This window comes from Narcine bancroftii, chromosome 11 (genome assembly GCF_036971445.1).
Source record: "Narcine bancroftii isolate sNarBan1 chromosome 11, sNarBan1.hap1, whole genome shotgun sequence".
In the NCBI taxonomy this organism is placed as follows: Eukaryota; Metazoa; Chordata; class Chondrichthyes; order Torpediniformes; family Narcinidae; genus Narcine; species Narcine bancroftii.
In genome coordinates, this window is record NC_091479.1 from 45,839,397 (window position 1) to 45,856,404 (window position 17,008).

At 44.4% G+C, this 17,008-nt stretch overlaps 1 long non-coding RNA gene across 1 annotated transcript in view; it reads right to left on the reverse strand.

The window, feature by feature from the left end:
- The window catches only part of LOC138745751 (uncharacterized), a 47,824-nt gene extending 38,393 nt beyond the window's left edge, over nt 1–9,431 (reverse strand). Inside the window, exon 1 of the long non-coding RNA XR_011346481.1 lies at nt 9,235–9,431. This is a non-coding gene — a long non-coding RNA (uncharacterized lncRNA). The remainder of the gene's footprint in view (nt 1–9,234) is intronic.
- Nucleotides 9,432–17,008: the final 7,577 nt, after the last annotated feature.

The window sequence follows — 17,008 nt, forward strand, 5'->3', positions numbered from 1 at the left end:
TGTCTTTTTGAAGCAGAGATCAGATCCTTTGAGTCGTTCAGCAAGAGGTGTAGTGGCATTCAGCAGGAAACAGCAATAAAAATTCCTCATACCTCAAAACCATCACAACTGGCCAAACGTAACAGAGGGAGGAAATTCTCAAATTTCACGCACTTTCCATTCATCAGGCAAAATACCATGTTGCATAACTCTAGCTCCCAAACATACAAGATCAGAAACACCAGAAACACTTTCCAGGGATTGATCACGGTACCACATTCCTCAAGCCTTAGAAACAATGAGATAAGGTGGCTCTTGTGCTCCACTTCATCCACACTTACAACCAGAATCTCCTCAATCAACACAAGCACCAAACAAACCCATGGACAGTGAGTTCGTGGTCCATGAACCACTGGAATTTCTGAGCTGCATTCCATAGACCGAATGGTTTTCTCAGAAACACAAACATGCCGAACGGGAGCATCTTTGTCTTTGTGACATCCAAAGACTCAAATGGAATCTAATAGTAAGCACGTTCTAGATCTATTTTGGCAAATGCAGATTTGCCATGGAGGTTTGCTGAGAAGTCTTGTAAATTTGGAATATTGTATCAGTCAGGCATGGTGGAATTGTTCAGGGGACGATCATCTCTGCAAGGCTGCCAATCTCTAGTTTGTTCAGAACCACATACAATCGTGAAGCCCAGCAGCTGTCAGATCTGTGGGCTAGGCACAATTCTTGCCATTCCAATTTTGAGATTTTAAGATAATCCGGGGTATTATAAGCCTGCGTCTCATAGACCCTGCCTTTATATGGTGGCTTATTGCATGTCTGCACACCATTATGATGGGGACACGAGGCGAGGAAAAGACTTGAGGAAGGCTTGGAAAGGGCAGGAGCCAGGTTGAAGGCTTGTCAGGCAGCAGATGGCATTGGAAGGACAATAAATGTAGCTCACTTGCATTCAAGAGCTGCAGTCCACACAACGGCATTTTGTCAAATACATCACTGAAAAATGTGACAAGAAATTCTCTCCCAAAGTGGAACTGGCCACATTTACAACAGAAAACCCACCCAAAACGATGTGAAGCTGAAATGAAATGCGAGTGACCTCTGGGCATATTTGAATAAGAGAATCATTTGTAGCTGAATGAACACATGACATATTAGCAAATCTATGTTCCTCAGGTGTTGGAGGGACAGGCACCGCTCCAGAGTCACAGATAGTTTTGGAGTTTTACACAGAGATGCCAAACTAATAACCTATTCTAACAACTGCCTGAATTGTTCCATTTTTCTCCGTTGCCTTCAATAATCTCTCCCAAATGAGAACAAGATCACAGACAAAGGAACAGAACCAGGCCACCAGGCCCATCGAATCTGCTCCGTAAACTGACACAAAACTATTTCTTGTTTTAATACTCAGTGATCTGGCTTCCACTACTGTATGTAGCAGCGGTTCCACAGATCCACGACCTTCTGGCGAAACAAGTTCTTCCTAATCTCTGTTTTAAAGGATAACCTCTAATTTTCTTGTCCTCGATTCACCCACCAAGGGAACCATCTTACCCGCATCCACCCTATCTAAACCTTTCAATGCACAAAATCCCTCCATGAGATTTCTTCTTTAACTTCCTCTACTCCAATGAATACAACCCAAGAGCTGTCGAACACTCCTTGTACGTTATCCTTTGCATTTTGGGAATCATCCTAGTCATTCTCCTCTGCACCCTCTCCAACAACATCACATCCTTTCTCACATAGGGGGCCCAAAACTGCACACAGTACTTGAAATGAGGTCTCACCGGTGCCCCATAGAGCCTCATCAACACCTCTTTACTCTTGTACACCATTCCTCTTGAAATGAATGCCAACATAGCATTCGCTTTCTTCATGACCAATTTCACCTGGTTATTAACTTTTAGGTTTCCTTGCACAAGGACACCCAGGTCCCTTTGCACATCCAAGGTCTGAATTTTCATCCCATCCAAATAGTATGCTTCCTGTTTATTTTCACTGCCAAAATGTACAACAGTAAATTTCTTGGTGTTAAATCTCATCTGCCATCATTTTGCCCAGTTTCCTAATCTGTTTATATTCTTCTGCAACTTTACGGTTTCTACACTTCCTACTCTGTCCCCTATCTTGGTGACCTCCACAAATTTGGCCACAAAACCATTTAAACCACAATCCAAATCATTAATTTCTTTTTCCTTGGAATATATCTATCCTGCATTCCTTTTATCACTGCCACATGCCATTCCAGAATCGATCATTACTGAACATGAACATGTTTATTGTGATAAACATCTTCTAATAAATATTCTGGGTTTAAATTTTTTAAATCATGTTGTGGTTCCTTTTCATCACCTCTTTGGAAGCTGAATTCACAAAATTTTCCAAATATTTTTTCAGCAATAATTCTGTGGTACAGAGGATTACTCATCTTTCTTAGAGGTTAAAAGTTGCATTTTGATTTTGTTGTCTCAACTGAACATTGTACAAGGTGAAGGCTGATTAAAATGGATTCAGTAATGATGGCCTTCAAACTTTGCATTTTTGCTGTGGCTTGAATGACAAACTGGTGTTTCTCCAGGGAATTAACTCATGGAAACGTTGTAAATACATGAATTGGAGATAGACCTCTGTGAAAAGTATATTGCCCATCGGCAACAATCCTTGAAAAGAGATGAATCATCACCCAACAGAGCAGCCCAGGAATAGGCCATTTGGTGAACAATGTCTGTGGTGACCATGATGCTCATTGAAATTAATCCCATGTGTCAGCACATGGTCCATACACATCATCCATTCCCTCTTGTTCATGTGCCCAACTACATGCCTCTTAAATCGTGGTGATTTCACCACTATCCTGGCCATGTGGGCCAGACCCCCACCGCATTGTGCAAAACCCTGCCTCACTTGTCTCCTTTTCCCCTCTCATGTTCAATATAGGGATCGTAGTATTTTTACATCTCCCACGGGGGCCGGGAAAAAAGAAATCTATCTTCTTCAGGACTACAATAATTGGATAAATTTCAACCAGGTCATCTCTCAGCCTCCAATGCTCCAAAGAAAAGTATCCAAATTTGTCCAACTTCTCCTCAGACCCAATGCTCTATCCCAAGCAAACCCCAGATGAATTCCTTTTGTCATGCAGCAACTTCTTCTTTCTTTGGCTTGGCTTCGCGGACGAAGATTTATGGAGGGGGTAAAAGTCCAGGTCAGCTGCAGGCTCGTTTGTGGCTGACAAATCCGATGCAGGACAACCAGACACGGTTGCAGCGGCTGAAGGGGAAAATTGGTTGGTTGGGGTTGGGTGTTGGGTTTTTCCTCCTTTGCCTTTTGTCAGTGAGGTGGGCTCTGCAGTCTTCTTCAAAGGAGGTTGCTGCCCGCCAAACTGTGAGGCGCCAAGATGCACGGTTTGAGGCGATATCAGCCCACTGGCGGTGGTCAATGTGGCAGGCACCAAGAGATTTCTTTAGGCAGTCCTTGTACCTTTTCTTTGGTGCATCTCTGTCACAGTGGCCAGTGGAGAGCTCGCCATATAACACGATCTTGGGAAGGCGATGGTCCTCCATTCTGGAGACGCGACCCATCCAGCGCAGCTGGATCTTCAGCAGCGTGGACTCGATGCTGTCGACCTCTGCCATCACGAGTACTTCGACGTTAGGGATGAAAGCGCTCCAATGGATGTTGAGGATTGTGCGGAGACAACGCTGGTGGAAGCGTTCTAGGAGCCGTAGGTGATGCCGGTAGAGGACCCATGATTCGGAGCCGAACAGGAGTGTGGGTATGACAACGGCTCTGTATACGCTTATCTTTGTGAGGTTTTTCAGTTGGTTGTTTTTCCAGACTCTTTTGTGTAGTCTTCCAAAGGTGTTATTTGCCTTGGCGAGTCTGTTGTCTATCTCATTGTCGATCCTTGCATCTGATGAAATGGTGCAGCCGAGATAGGTAAACTGGTTGACCGTTTTGAGTTTTGTGTGCCCGATGGAGATGTGGGGGGGCTGGTAGTCATGGTGGGGAGCTGGCTGATGGAGGACCTCAGTTTTCTTTAGGCTGACTTCCAGGCCAAACATTTTGGCAGTTTCCGCAAAGCAGGACGTCAAGCGCTGAAGAGCTGGCTCTGAATGGGCAACTAAAGCGGCATCGTCTGCAAAGAGTAGTTCACGGACAAGTTTCTCTTGTGACTTGGTGTGAGCTTGCAGGCGCCTCAGATTGAAGAGACTGCCATCCGTGCGGTACCGGATGTAAACAGCGTCTTCATTGTTGGGGTCTTTCATTGCTTGATTCAGCATCATGCTGAAGAAGATTGAAAAGAGGGTTGGTGCGAGAACACAGCCTTGCTTCACGCCATTGTTAATGGAGAAGGGTTCAGAGAGCTCATTGCTGTATCTGACCCGACCTTGTTGGTTTTCGTGCAGTTGGATAATCATGTTGAGGAACTTTGGGGGACATCCGATGCGCTCTAGTATTTGCCAAAGCCCTTTCCTGCTCACGGTGTCGAAGGCTTTGGTGAGGTCAACAAAGGTGATGTAGAGTCCTTTGTTTTGTTCTCTGCACTTTTCTTGGAGCTGTCTGAGGGCAAAGACCATGTCAGTAGTTCCTCTGTTTGTGCGAAAGCCGCACTGTGATTCTGGGAGAATATTCTCGGCGACACTAGGTATTATTCTATTTAGTAGAATCCTAGCGAAGATTTTGCCTGCAATGGAGAGCAACGTGATTCCCCTGTAGTTTGAGCAGTCTGATTTCTCGCCTTTGTTTTTGTACAGGGTGATGATGGTGGCATCACGAAGATCCTGAGGCAGTTTTCCTTGGTCCCAACAAAGCTTGAAAAACTCATGCAGTTTGGCATGCAGAGTTTTGCCACCAGCCTTCCAGACCTCTGGGGGGATTCCATCCATACCTGCTGCTTTGCCACTTTTCAGTTGTTCGATTGCCTTATATGTCTTATCCAGGGTGAGGACCTCTTCCAGCTCTAGCCTTAGGGGCTGTTGAGGGAGCTGGAGCAGGGCGGAATCTTGGACTGAGCGGTTGGCACTGAAAAGAGATTGGAAGTGTTCTGACCATCGGTTGAGGATGGAGATCTTGTCGCTGAGGAGGACTTTGCCGTCTGAGCTGCAGCAACTAGAATTGCAGAAAACATTCAAAATGTGGCCTAATCACATTTAATACTTAATGCCCTGCTCAATGAAGAATACTTTCTTTAACACCCTACACTTGTGTTGCCACTTTCAAGGAGCTCACGCTTGTACCCCAAGATCCCTCTTTGCAACAGTATGACAAGTCCTCTCGAAGAGCAAGGCACTTGTCCAGATTAAACTCCATCTGCCATTTCTCTGCCCACATTTAAAAGTTATCGGTTTGGAAGGGAGAATACGAGGGGAAGTGGGCGAATCAGCAGGAGAGAGAGTGAAACCTGTGGAGGGGGGAGGTGGTGGACAGGTTACATGATTTTGGAAAATTCCATATGCATACTATCGAGTCACAAATGCAATGAGATGGTTCCTCTGGATTTGATCTCACCCTGACAATGGAGGAGGCAGAAGACAAAGGTCAGTGTGGGAATGGAATGGAACTTAAAACAGCTTGTGACCATGAGCCAAGATGGCCATTGTGATCAAATTGGAGGTGCTCAGCCAATCTGTCATTTACTCTGCATTGGGTTTCCTGCCACAGAGAGAACAGACATGGTTGGAGGAGGTGATTTTGAAACTTTACCCTGCATGAGAATCCCTCGATGGTGGTAAATGATGTAGATTGCAGGAGAAAATGACCGAGGAGGGGGAGGAATTAGGAGTCTGTAATTAGTTGAAAGATCCTACTGCAAGATTCATCAACAACGAGTAGTAAAGTAGCTTCAGTCTATTCTCCCTCTCAGAAAGATTTAGTTAATAAACAAAACAATCTTTCAGCACAGCCAGGGGCAAAAGGTCTCTTAATTTATTCTTACAATCAACAGACTTTGAAATTACCCACCGTAAATGCCTCAAAATTCAATTCACTTCCGGTGGAAGTATAAGAGCCAGTGGCTTGCTTAATCAGATTAGCCTTATTCTGAGTTTCCATTTTGACTTTCACACCATCAAATGCAAGCCCCAGTTTTGTTCCCCAACTATTTTCTATCCTTACCCTCTTTGCAACCTCATCTACCTGAAATTGGAACAAACAACAGCTAATTTTGCCATGTATAAATCAAAATAATTTACCCACAGTTTCACATCACTGTAGCCACTGAGGGATAACTTGTGCCCATCAGGAAACTGCACCACCCACTACAGGGTGCTATTTACCTTGGTGTTAATGACTCTTTTCCAGTGTTACTTTCAGACATAATGACATATTCAACATGCACAATATTTATTTTCTTACTGACCAGAACTATAAAGCATTGTGTAAAAAGGTAAAAAACTCAAGTCAACCAGGAGATACAAATTTCTGACTGCAATGTTGCTGTCCAAATTTGCTACATTATTGAAGTCTCACAGTGTTTACAACAGATATTCAAATCAAGCAATAACAGAAATAACAGAATATTACAGCCCAGTACAAGCCCTTTGGCCCACGATGTTTTGTTGATCTTGATATTATTAACAAAAAAAAAACCCTGTAGCAGCTACTGCGGTAGATGCTACTAAATAAAGGAAAACACATACAAAGGTAGTCAACTCAAGACTGGTTTATTGCAGACATACAGACCTTTTATTCCCTGCCTCTCAATGAGAACATTAGTGAACACCTGGTCCAGAGGACCAGCAGGTTAAAGCTACCAGCCATTTGTTCCCCGTGCCTTTAGGCAGGGGCTTCATCTGATCCACTCACTGTACTTTGGTGCCCAGCACTGTTAGCCTGTGACGTGTCAGGTAAGTCTGTGAACTGACGGTGGCATTGCGTCCGCTACAACCCTGTTTTTCTTTCACCCATGTAAACCTGTCTTAGAGTCTCTTAAATGCACCTTACGCGATATTGTAATGGATAAATATATTTGGAGAATTTGGTAATATTTGGGATTTTGGTAAGATTTAGAGTAGGTTACATACATACACAAACATACATTATAAAACATTTTATTTGAAAGACTGAAGAAATATTGAAGATCTCTGGAGAAAGTTATTCACATTCACAAGTTGGTGTTAGTCGAACTGATGTCATAAAATGAATGACCATTGTTTGGAAATGGAGCCAGGATGGCTACAAGTACTTTTCTGCAGGGTGCTTAGAGGAAAGTCACACGTGGGTTTTGTTTATCTAACAACAGCTTGAGCAGAAGAAAGAACTCCTGTTGTTTGGAATAAGAGGAATAGAACTATGTAGTAGCTTGCAAAAATAAGTTACCATCTGGAAAATCCTGATGGGGCAAGTTTCATCATCCAGATATTGAGATGACTAATGAAGGTACCTCAGTTGTGGAAATCCTGGAACAACAAATCTTTAAAAACCCTACAAGAACCTTCTGAGCGGGAAACATTTACCTTTTGAGCACCAAAACCTGGTGAAATTTAGAAACGTTCAATTCTGTGCACAGCAGAAGAATTGCCTGCATCCAGATAACTTGGAAGAAGGAGAAGTGAGATTGAACAATATCTGCTTGGATAATGACATTGGGAATGTTCAAAGTAGGAAATGGGTTCTACCAGCAGGAGTTTCTATTTGACAAAAAATATTCATAGGTGGCTGGCAACATACGTTTCTTAAAAATTAATACTCTACCCTCTCCCTCCCTAAACTACATTCAGCCCCATGACATCTTTCTACGTTGCATTACTGGGACCACCAAGGACCTGACCCATTTCCCATCTCTCCTTACAATGCCAATATGGCAGCTGCCATTAAGAACTGACACATCATATGCAAGATGAACATCATCATGACATCCTGCTTAAAAAGAAGGGTCAACAAACCTTCCTAATTTTGTCACTACATTTTTATTTCGATTCTCATGGGGCATGAGCAAAAAATGTCCCATCCATTGGCTCACCAAATTATGAGTAAAATCATGATCCCTGTTCAAGAAAACCCATAACCTTCAATGGTACACAGATAATCTAGGAAGAATTTTGTAATAAAGTTGAATGAAACATTGAAAGAATTTCCCGCTTATAAACACTGAGATTGTAGCATGCCAAGAGACCAGGTGAGCAAAAAGAGGCCAAATCTCTGCAACACTCGGATAGTCCAAGATGGCACGGACTCCCCTTCACTGCCAAGAAGGAGCCCGCACCTAGCACCATGTATGGGCTGAGGAGCCCTACACTTCCACGTAGAGGCAGACAGCTGGAGAGTGACGCCATGACACAATGACGTAAAGCTGGAAGTCAGGGAGTACGTCACCAGAAGTGGGTGGGCCAGCGAGCACACATGGGGAATTTAAAACAGTAAAGCCAGTCTTTGGTTTACTCTCACCTTGGGTGGATGTCTCTTTATTTGGTAGCGCTGCCACAGCGGATGCTACAAGGCGATAACTTCTTACTTGCTGCAACCAAACAGGTCTGCATGATACACTAACCTAAATAGAAAACATGTCCAGAAATCCCAGAGATCATAAATTCAAAAGGATTGGTGAAATCTTTACCCTGTATTTTTAACACCAAAGTCCCTATATTTTTAAGCCATTCGGACAGGTAACTGAGAAACATTACATTTTAAACACATGGTACGTCAGGATCAGAAGGATTGGAGCATTATTGTTCAAAAGACACAACTTTTAAAATAATATCATCTAACTTTATGAAGAATGTGATACTACAACAGGAACAACGGATGGAATCAGACACATTCTATGAACATTTGGAAGCAAAAAAAAATGGATTGGTTTTCCATCCCTTCCTAAGCGACCCAATGACCCCAAGTCCTTCCCGACTTGCGACCGCAATGGGACCCAAAAGTTCAGTCAGATACCACAATGGTCGCGTCGGAGTTTTGCCCCCGTGCGAGGAACCCTGAAGTCTTAGAGCCTATTTTTAAAATCAAATAATTTTCAAAGGTGAACAGAGACACAGGACACGTAAAACCCAAAATGTGCGGATTGACTTTGTGATTCAGTTTCTCAGGGTCCATCGGTTGGGGAAGCCATCTTAATTTCAGTGCGCATGCGCGACTTGTGGCTTTGCTGAGTGGCCCGTCAGTCGGCACGTGCGTATCAGCCGCACATGCGCAAACCCAACTCCAAGTCGCGAATCCACCGCGCATGCGCCAACCAGACTTCCAAAACTTCTTCTTGCCCCTCCCCCGCCCCTTCCCGCTGCCAGTTACCCCACGGCCTCCGGCCTCGCCCTGTCGGCGCCATCAGGCCTCGCACCGACGCCTGGGGTCCATCCAAACACCCCGCCGGTACCGGCCACTCCCGGGTGGGGCCCAGCGGGCTGCTCGTCGCCCGTTTTCCCTGGTTCCGGCGCCTCCGCCAACTTCCTCCCATTCGCGCCCGCGGCGACGCGACGGACCCCGAGCAGACGACGTCGCCGCCAACGTCCCGCCTCCTCACAGCAAGAGCCAATCAGCCCGCGAACCCACCCATCAATCCAACCCGACCCCAGCGTCTCATCCAATAGCGGCCTCACCGAATCAACCCTTGAGTGGCTCAACTACTTGTCCTGGTGAATGTCTATTGCTGCTGGGTTTTGGGGTCCTTTGGGATCATAACATGATAATCTGACGACGTACATGGACTTCCTTCCCACTCCATCCATTTTGGACCCCCACATGAAGAGGGAAACTGCTCTGGTAACTGCCAGGGCAGAGGTGTGTGAGATGGGCCTGGTGGGAGATGGGGGTTTGGAGATGGGCCTGGTAGGTGACAGGGGACAGTATTGGGGATGAACCCAGAGGATGGAGACCACCCCCGGAGCTCCGGTTCACCAATGGGTCACTCACCTTGGCCCACGGTCGTGCGTTGATCTGCGGGAATGTGAATTAGATGCAGTTGAGGTTCATCTCCCGGGTCTGCTCCCTGGTTGAGGTCCCCAACACCTGTTGGGACAGAAACCACTTTCACCACTGGCTCGGGGTGGAACAACAGGAGGGTGACAAGGGGAGGGGATGCAATGTATGCGTACCAGGTCAGGGACATGGGACGAGCCCAAGAACTGGAGTGGTGGTGAAGGCTGAAATCTTAGGGGCATTTAAAAGGCTCACCAAGTGTCACAATTTCCCAATAACCGATCGGCTGCTTAGACTTTAAGAAATGTCTTCAATGAAAATGAAATATCCTTGGAATTCTCTACCCTATTGAATGTGACTGTGCACCTGGCTGGAGATATTTGGACATACTATATAAACCTTGCTAAGTACCAGTGCAGGTTGGAAACGTTCGACTTCCTTGGGGGTCAAATCAACAGGCACGGAACTAAACCCTGCTTGAAAAGGTAGAGGTTGTTCAGTGCTTCCCCAAACCCCACATAATGAAGGGGCTGCAAGAATTCACTGGTACCATTAATTTTTATCACCGATTGATACCGGTAGTGGCCCACATCATGCGGAGAAAGGTAAAAACATTACCTGGGACAATGAGGATTTGGAGGCATTCCAGAAGGCCAAGGACGCACTGGCCAACACAACCCTTGTGGTACACGCCAGGCCAGAGACACCCACCACTCTCACAGTAGATGCTTCCAGCACAGCAGTAGGGGGTGCACTGGAGCAATTCATCGAAGGGGAATGGCAGCCTCTGTCCTTCTTTAGCAGACACCTGAACTCAAATGCAGCGTCTTTGACTGAGAGCAATTGGTGCTGTACCTGGCAGTCAGGCACTTAAAGTATTTTTGGAAGGTAGACAATTCAGTGTCTTCATGGACTAGAAGCCATTAACTTTTGCCTTCCATAAAGTGTTGGACCTGTGGTCGGCCAAGCAGCAGCGACTCCTCTCATATGAGTCTGAGTTCACTACAGACATTCAACACATCGTGCGTGATGCACTGCCCCACCCCCGCAATCAAGTCTGACCAGGCCCTGTCCCAGTGAAAAGACTATTTAGCCCTCGGCAGGGGACAGCAGGATGACCCTGATATTCTTGCAAGCAAGACAGCAGTGTCCAGGCTCAGGCTGGAGGATGTTAACATCGACCCTGGTAAGTAGACGCTCCTCTGCGGCATACCAATGGCAAATCCCACCTCATTGTGCCGACAGCATGGAGATGGCAGTTTTATGATGAGGTGCACAACCTGACGCACCCGGCCATCAGTACTGTCAAAATGGTGGTCAATAGGTTTGTCTTGCTGAGCCTTCAGAAACAGGTTGTCAGTGGGCCAAGGCCTGTACACTCTGTCAGATGACCAAAATGCAGACATACGTGAAGGCACCACCCCAGACATTCGAGCCAGCATCACATAGGTTCAGCCACATCTACAATGACATTGTGGGGTCACTTCCGGCCTCCCGCGGAATGAGTTACCTTCTCACCATGATTGACTGCTCCATGAGGTTCCCCGAGGCGGTCCAGCTGGCTGACACAACCACTTGTGTCCTCCATTAAATTGGAAGCGGTAATAAATATGAAGGAAAGTTTGATAATAAATAGTCTCCCTTGCAGTTGGGGTACAATGTATTTCTTAAGATCAGAGGAATCCTGGAGCCAAGACAAAGTGATCCTGTGTTTCCCAAGGATTTGATTGAGTTGTTGGGGTAGTTGAAAGTGAAAGGTCCGAAAGGTCTCCTGCTCCTTCCACTGCCTTTGTGTTCTGTCTTGCGATGCTGATTGGGTTCACCTGTGTGTTCGCTCAATCGCTCGCTGATTGGTTGCTTCAGTTGCGCGAGCCAATGGGCTGATTCGGTGAGGCTGCTATTTGATTGGACGCTGAAGTCGGGTTGGATTGATGGGCGGATTCGCAGGCTGATTGGCTTGTGCTGTGGGGAGGCGGGACGTTTGCGGCGGCATCGTCTGCTCAGGTTCCGTCGTGTCTCCGCTGGCCCAACGGGAAGAAGTTGGCGGCGGCGCCGGGATCCACAGCCGCGTGGTCCAGGGAAAACGGGCAACCAGCAGCCCGCTGGGCCATACCCGGGAGCGGCCGGTATCAGCGGGGTGTTTGGGTGAAACTGAGGCGTCGGTGCGAGGCCTGATGGTGTCGATAGGGCGAGGCTGGAGGCCGCGGTGTTACTTGCAGCGGGAGGGGGCGCGGAACGTGATTGGCAAGTCTAGTTGGCGCATGCTTGATGAGTTTGCGCATATCTTGCAGATACGCATGTGCCGATTGAGGGCCACGAAGTGAACTGTTTGCGCAAGCGCCAACTGACGTCTGGCGCATGCGTACAGATATTAAGATGGCTGCCCCAGCCAATGGACCCTGAGTCACAAAGTCAATCCGTACATTTTGGGTCTTTTGTGCCCTGTGTCTCTGTTCTCGTTTGTCAAATCATTTGATTTTAAAAATAGGCTCTAAGACTTCAGGGGTCCTCACACGCGGTCAAAACCCCAACTTGCGACCATCGTGGGCACCCTCCCAGGACGCGACCATTGTGGTACTACGGTCGCAGGTCGGTGAGGACCTGTCGGGGTCATTGGGTCGCTTTGGAAGAGATGGAAAACCAATTCGTTTTTCTTTGCTTCCCAATGCTCATAGAATGTGTCTGATTCCATCCGTTTTTCCTGTTGTTGTATCACATTCTTCATAAAGTTAGATGTTATTTTTTAAAGTTGTGTCACTTGAACAATAATGCTCCAATCCTTCTGATCTTGACGTACCATGTGTCTAAAATGTAATTTTTCTCAGTTACTTGTCCAAATGCCTTGAAAAATATAGGGACTTTGGTGTTATTTTGGCCCATTTCGAGTGTTTTCTGCAATTCTATTTGCTGCATGACAAAAGGAGTTTATCAGGGGGTTGCTTGGGATAGAGCATTGGGTCTGAGGAGAGGATAGTTTGGATAGTTTTCTCTGGAGCATTGGAAGCTGAGTGATGACCTGGTTGAAATTTATCCAATTATTGTAGTCCTGGAGAAGGTAGATTTCTTCTTCCCCCTCCCCTGTGGGAGATGTAAAAATACTACGATGCCTATATTGAACATGAGAGGGGAAAAGGAGAGAAGTGAGGCAGGTTTTTGCACAGTGCGGTGGGAGTCTGGTCCACGCTGCCAGGATAGTGGTGAAATCACCACGATTTAAGAGGGTTTTGGTTGGGCACATGAACAAGAGGGAATGGGTGATGTGTATGGACCATGTGCTGACAGATGGGATTAATTTAAATGAGCATCATGGTCACCACAGACATTGTTCACCAAATGTCCTATTCCTGGGCTGCTCTGTTGGGTGATGATTCATCTCTTTTCAAGGATTGTTGTCGATGGGCAGTAAACATTTCACAGAGGTCTATCTCCAATGAATGTATTTAGAACATTTCCATGAGTTAATTCCCTGTAGAAACACCAGTTTATCATTCAAGCTGTGTAGCCACAGCAATAATGCAAAGTTGAAGGCCATCATTACTGAATCCATTTTAATCGGCCTTCACCTTGTACAATGTTCAGTTGAGACAACAAAATCAAAATGCAACTTTTAACCTCTAGGAAAGATGAGTAATCCTCTGTACCACAGAATTATTGCTGAAAAAATATTTGGAAAATTTTGTGAATTCAGCTTCCAAAAAGGTGATGAAAAGGAACCACAACATAATTTAAAAAAATTAAACCCAGAACATTTATTCGAAGATGTTAATGACCAGGTGAAATTAGTAATGAAGAAAGCGAATGCTATGTTGGCATTCATTTCAAGAGAAATATGTACAAGAGTAAAGAGGTGTTAATGAGGCTCTATGGGGCACAGGTGAGACCTCATTTTGAGTCTTGGTGCAGTTTTGGGCCCCCTATCTGAGAAAGGATGTAATGTTGTTGGGGAGGGTGCAGAGGAGAATGACGAGAATGATTCCCAGAATGCAAAATATAATGTATGAGGAGTGTTTGACAGCTCTTGGGTTATATTCATTGGGATATCGGAAATTAAAGAAGAAATCTCATGGAGACATTTTTTATTTTGAAAGGTTTAGATAGGGTGGATGCGGGTAAGATGTTTCCCTTGGTGGGTGAATCGATGACAAGAAAATTAGAGGTTATCCATCCAAAACAGAGATTGGGAAGAACTTCTTTTGCCAGAGGGTCATGGAGCTGTGGAACTTAATGCCTCATACAGTAGTGGAAGCCAGATCACTGGGAGTATTCAAACAAGAAATAGACAAGTATCTCGTTAGTGAGGGCATGAAGGGATATGGGGAAAAGGGTGGAAATTGGAAGGAGTGTAGAGAAGCTCAGTGTGTATTTATGGAGCAGGCTCAATGGGCCTGGTGGCATGGTTCTCCTCCTTTGTTTTGGGATCTTGTTCTCATTTGAGAGAGATTATCGAAGGCAACTGAGAAAAATGGAAACATTCGAGGCAATTGTTGGAGTAGGTTATTTGTTTGCCATCTCTATGTAAAAGTTCAAAATTTTCTGTCAGTTTCGATCGGTGCCGGTCCCTCCAATCCTTGATGAACATAGTCTTTCTAATATGTCATGTGTTCTTTCAGCTACAAATGATTCTCTTATTCAAACATGGCCAGAGGTTACTCATGCTTCATTTTAGTCTTGCCATCTTTTTGGGTAGTTTTTCAGTTGTAAATGTGGCAAATTCCATTTTGGGAGTGAATTTCTTGTCACATTTTTCCATGATGTATTTGAAAAAACATTGTGTGGACTGCAGCTCTTGAATGCAAGTGAGCTGCATTTGTTGTCCTTCCAATGCCACCTGCTGCCTGACAAACCTTCAACCTGATTCCTGCCCTTTCCAAGCCTTACTCGTGTTTTCCTTGCCTCATGACCCCATCGTAACGGTGTACAGACATGCAATAAGCCACCATATAAAGGCAGGGTCTGAGACGCAGGCTTCTAATACCCCCAGATTATCTTAAAATCGCAAGATTGGATTGGCAAGAGTTGGGCATATTCCACAGATCTGACAGCTGCTGGGCTTCACGGTTGCATATGGTTCTGAAAAAAACTAGGGATTGGCGGCCTTGCAGAGATGATCGTCCCCTGAACAATTCCACCGTGCCTGACTGATACAATATTCCAAATTTACAAGACTTCTCAGCAAACCTCCACAGCAAATATGCATTTGCCAAAATAGATCTAGTACCTACTTACTATTAGATTCAATTTGAGTCTCCGGATGTCACGAAGACAGCAGTGATGCTCCCATTCAGCATTCAGTCTATGAAATGCAGCTCAGACATTCCAGTGGTTCATGGACCACTAATTCACTGGCCTTGGGTTTTTTTGGTGCTTGTGTTGATCGATCAGATCCTGGTTGTAAGTGTGGATGAAGAGGAGCACAAGAGCCACCTTATCTCATTGTTTTCAAGACCTGAGGAATGTGGCATCGTGATCAATCCCAGGAAAATGTTTCTGGTGCTTCTGATCTTGTATTTTTGGGACCTAGAGTTGTGCAACATGGTATTTTGCCTGATGAATGGGAAATGCGTGAATTTTGAGAATTTCTTCCCGCCATTAAGGTTGGCCAGTTGTGATGGTTTTTAAGTTGGAGGAATTTTTATTGCTGTTCCCTGGTGAATGCCACAGCATCTCTATTACCTCTTGCTGAATGACTCAAAGGATCTGATGCCTGTTTCAAAAAGACCTTAACTTTGAAAGACGATGCCGTGTATGCTTTCCATGATGTGAACACTGTTCTTACAAAGGCCACTAAGCTTGTACATCAAATGCCCAAGGCCTTGCTCTCTTACCACAGATGCATCTGTCAGTGCTGTGGGACCAGTGTTCGAACAACGAGTCTGTGGGCAATTGGAAACTTTGACATTTTTTTTCCAGCCAAGTGGTCACCAGCTCAGGAAAATATAGTAAATTTCAGCAAGAACTCTTAGCTATCTATCTCGCAGTGAAATATTTCAGTTTTTAAAAAAAATATATGTATAGTTTTGTATACAGTTCACTATAATTATAGAATCGTATCCAAATGAAACTTACAATTATGAAAATAGAATAAAAAAAATAAATAGTTGAACTGTATAGAAAAGTGAGAAGAGAAAAAAGTATAAAAGATAAAAAATACAGATCTAGGTGCAAAGCTACTGTGATAACTATTCCCTCCCAAAAGGAAAGGCAGGATATTAATAAAATAGTAGAATGAAACCAACATGATAAGTTTCAACCATTAAGATTAAAGAAAAGTGGTGGTGGGGTGGAGAAGTGAATACATTAGATATCCAAACCCATATCTAAATATGGTTTCCAAACTTTGAAGTATGTATCATACCCAGTTCGAATATTATAAGTCACCTTTGCTAAGGGAATACAATTTTGCATTTCCCCACAATCAATTTTAAGATGGGATTCAGATTTCCATGGAATTGTTATACAAATCCTGGTAACTGCCAATGCGACATAAAAATAATTAATTGTTCTTTGAGAAATTGAATTAGGCTTCCAAATCATATACATTTCCCAAAAGTAAAAGCTCAGGTGTTAATGGTAAACATTATGATAATTTGTTCCAAAAACTTGCCCACATTTTTCCAAAATGATGTCACCTTGAGATATCTCCAGATACAATGTATAAATGTACCAGTTTATGTGCCACATCTAAAATATGAATTTGAAAAATTAGGAATAAATTAATTGTTGTAGCTTTAAATATAATTGATGAATAAAGTTATAATTAACTAATCTATCAAAAACAATAATTATTGTCCCAACAAACGTCAGACCAGCAAAAAGAGTCAATTTCAGTTCCCAAATCCAATTCCCATCCTTCTTTTGATTTATTCAAGTTTGGATTTGGAGATTCCTCTTGAAATAGTAGATACAATTTTGAAATAAATTTCTTTGTAATTCTCTCATGAATCCCATTTTCCAATTCGATATTTCAGTTTTTTATTGGAAGGTCATTCTTTGACCATTTGTACAGACCACCAGCCTCTTCTGCATACTGCAAGTAGAAGCACACATCTCTATTTGCCCAGAGAGATTCGGCATTTGGACTTCATCCTACAATTTTCATTGGACACACAGCACATCTGAGGAAAAGTGAATGCTGTGGCTGGTGCCCTAT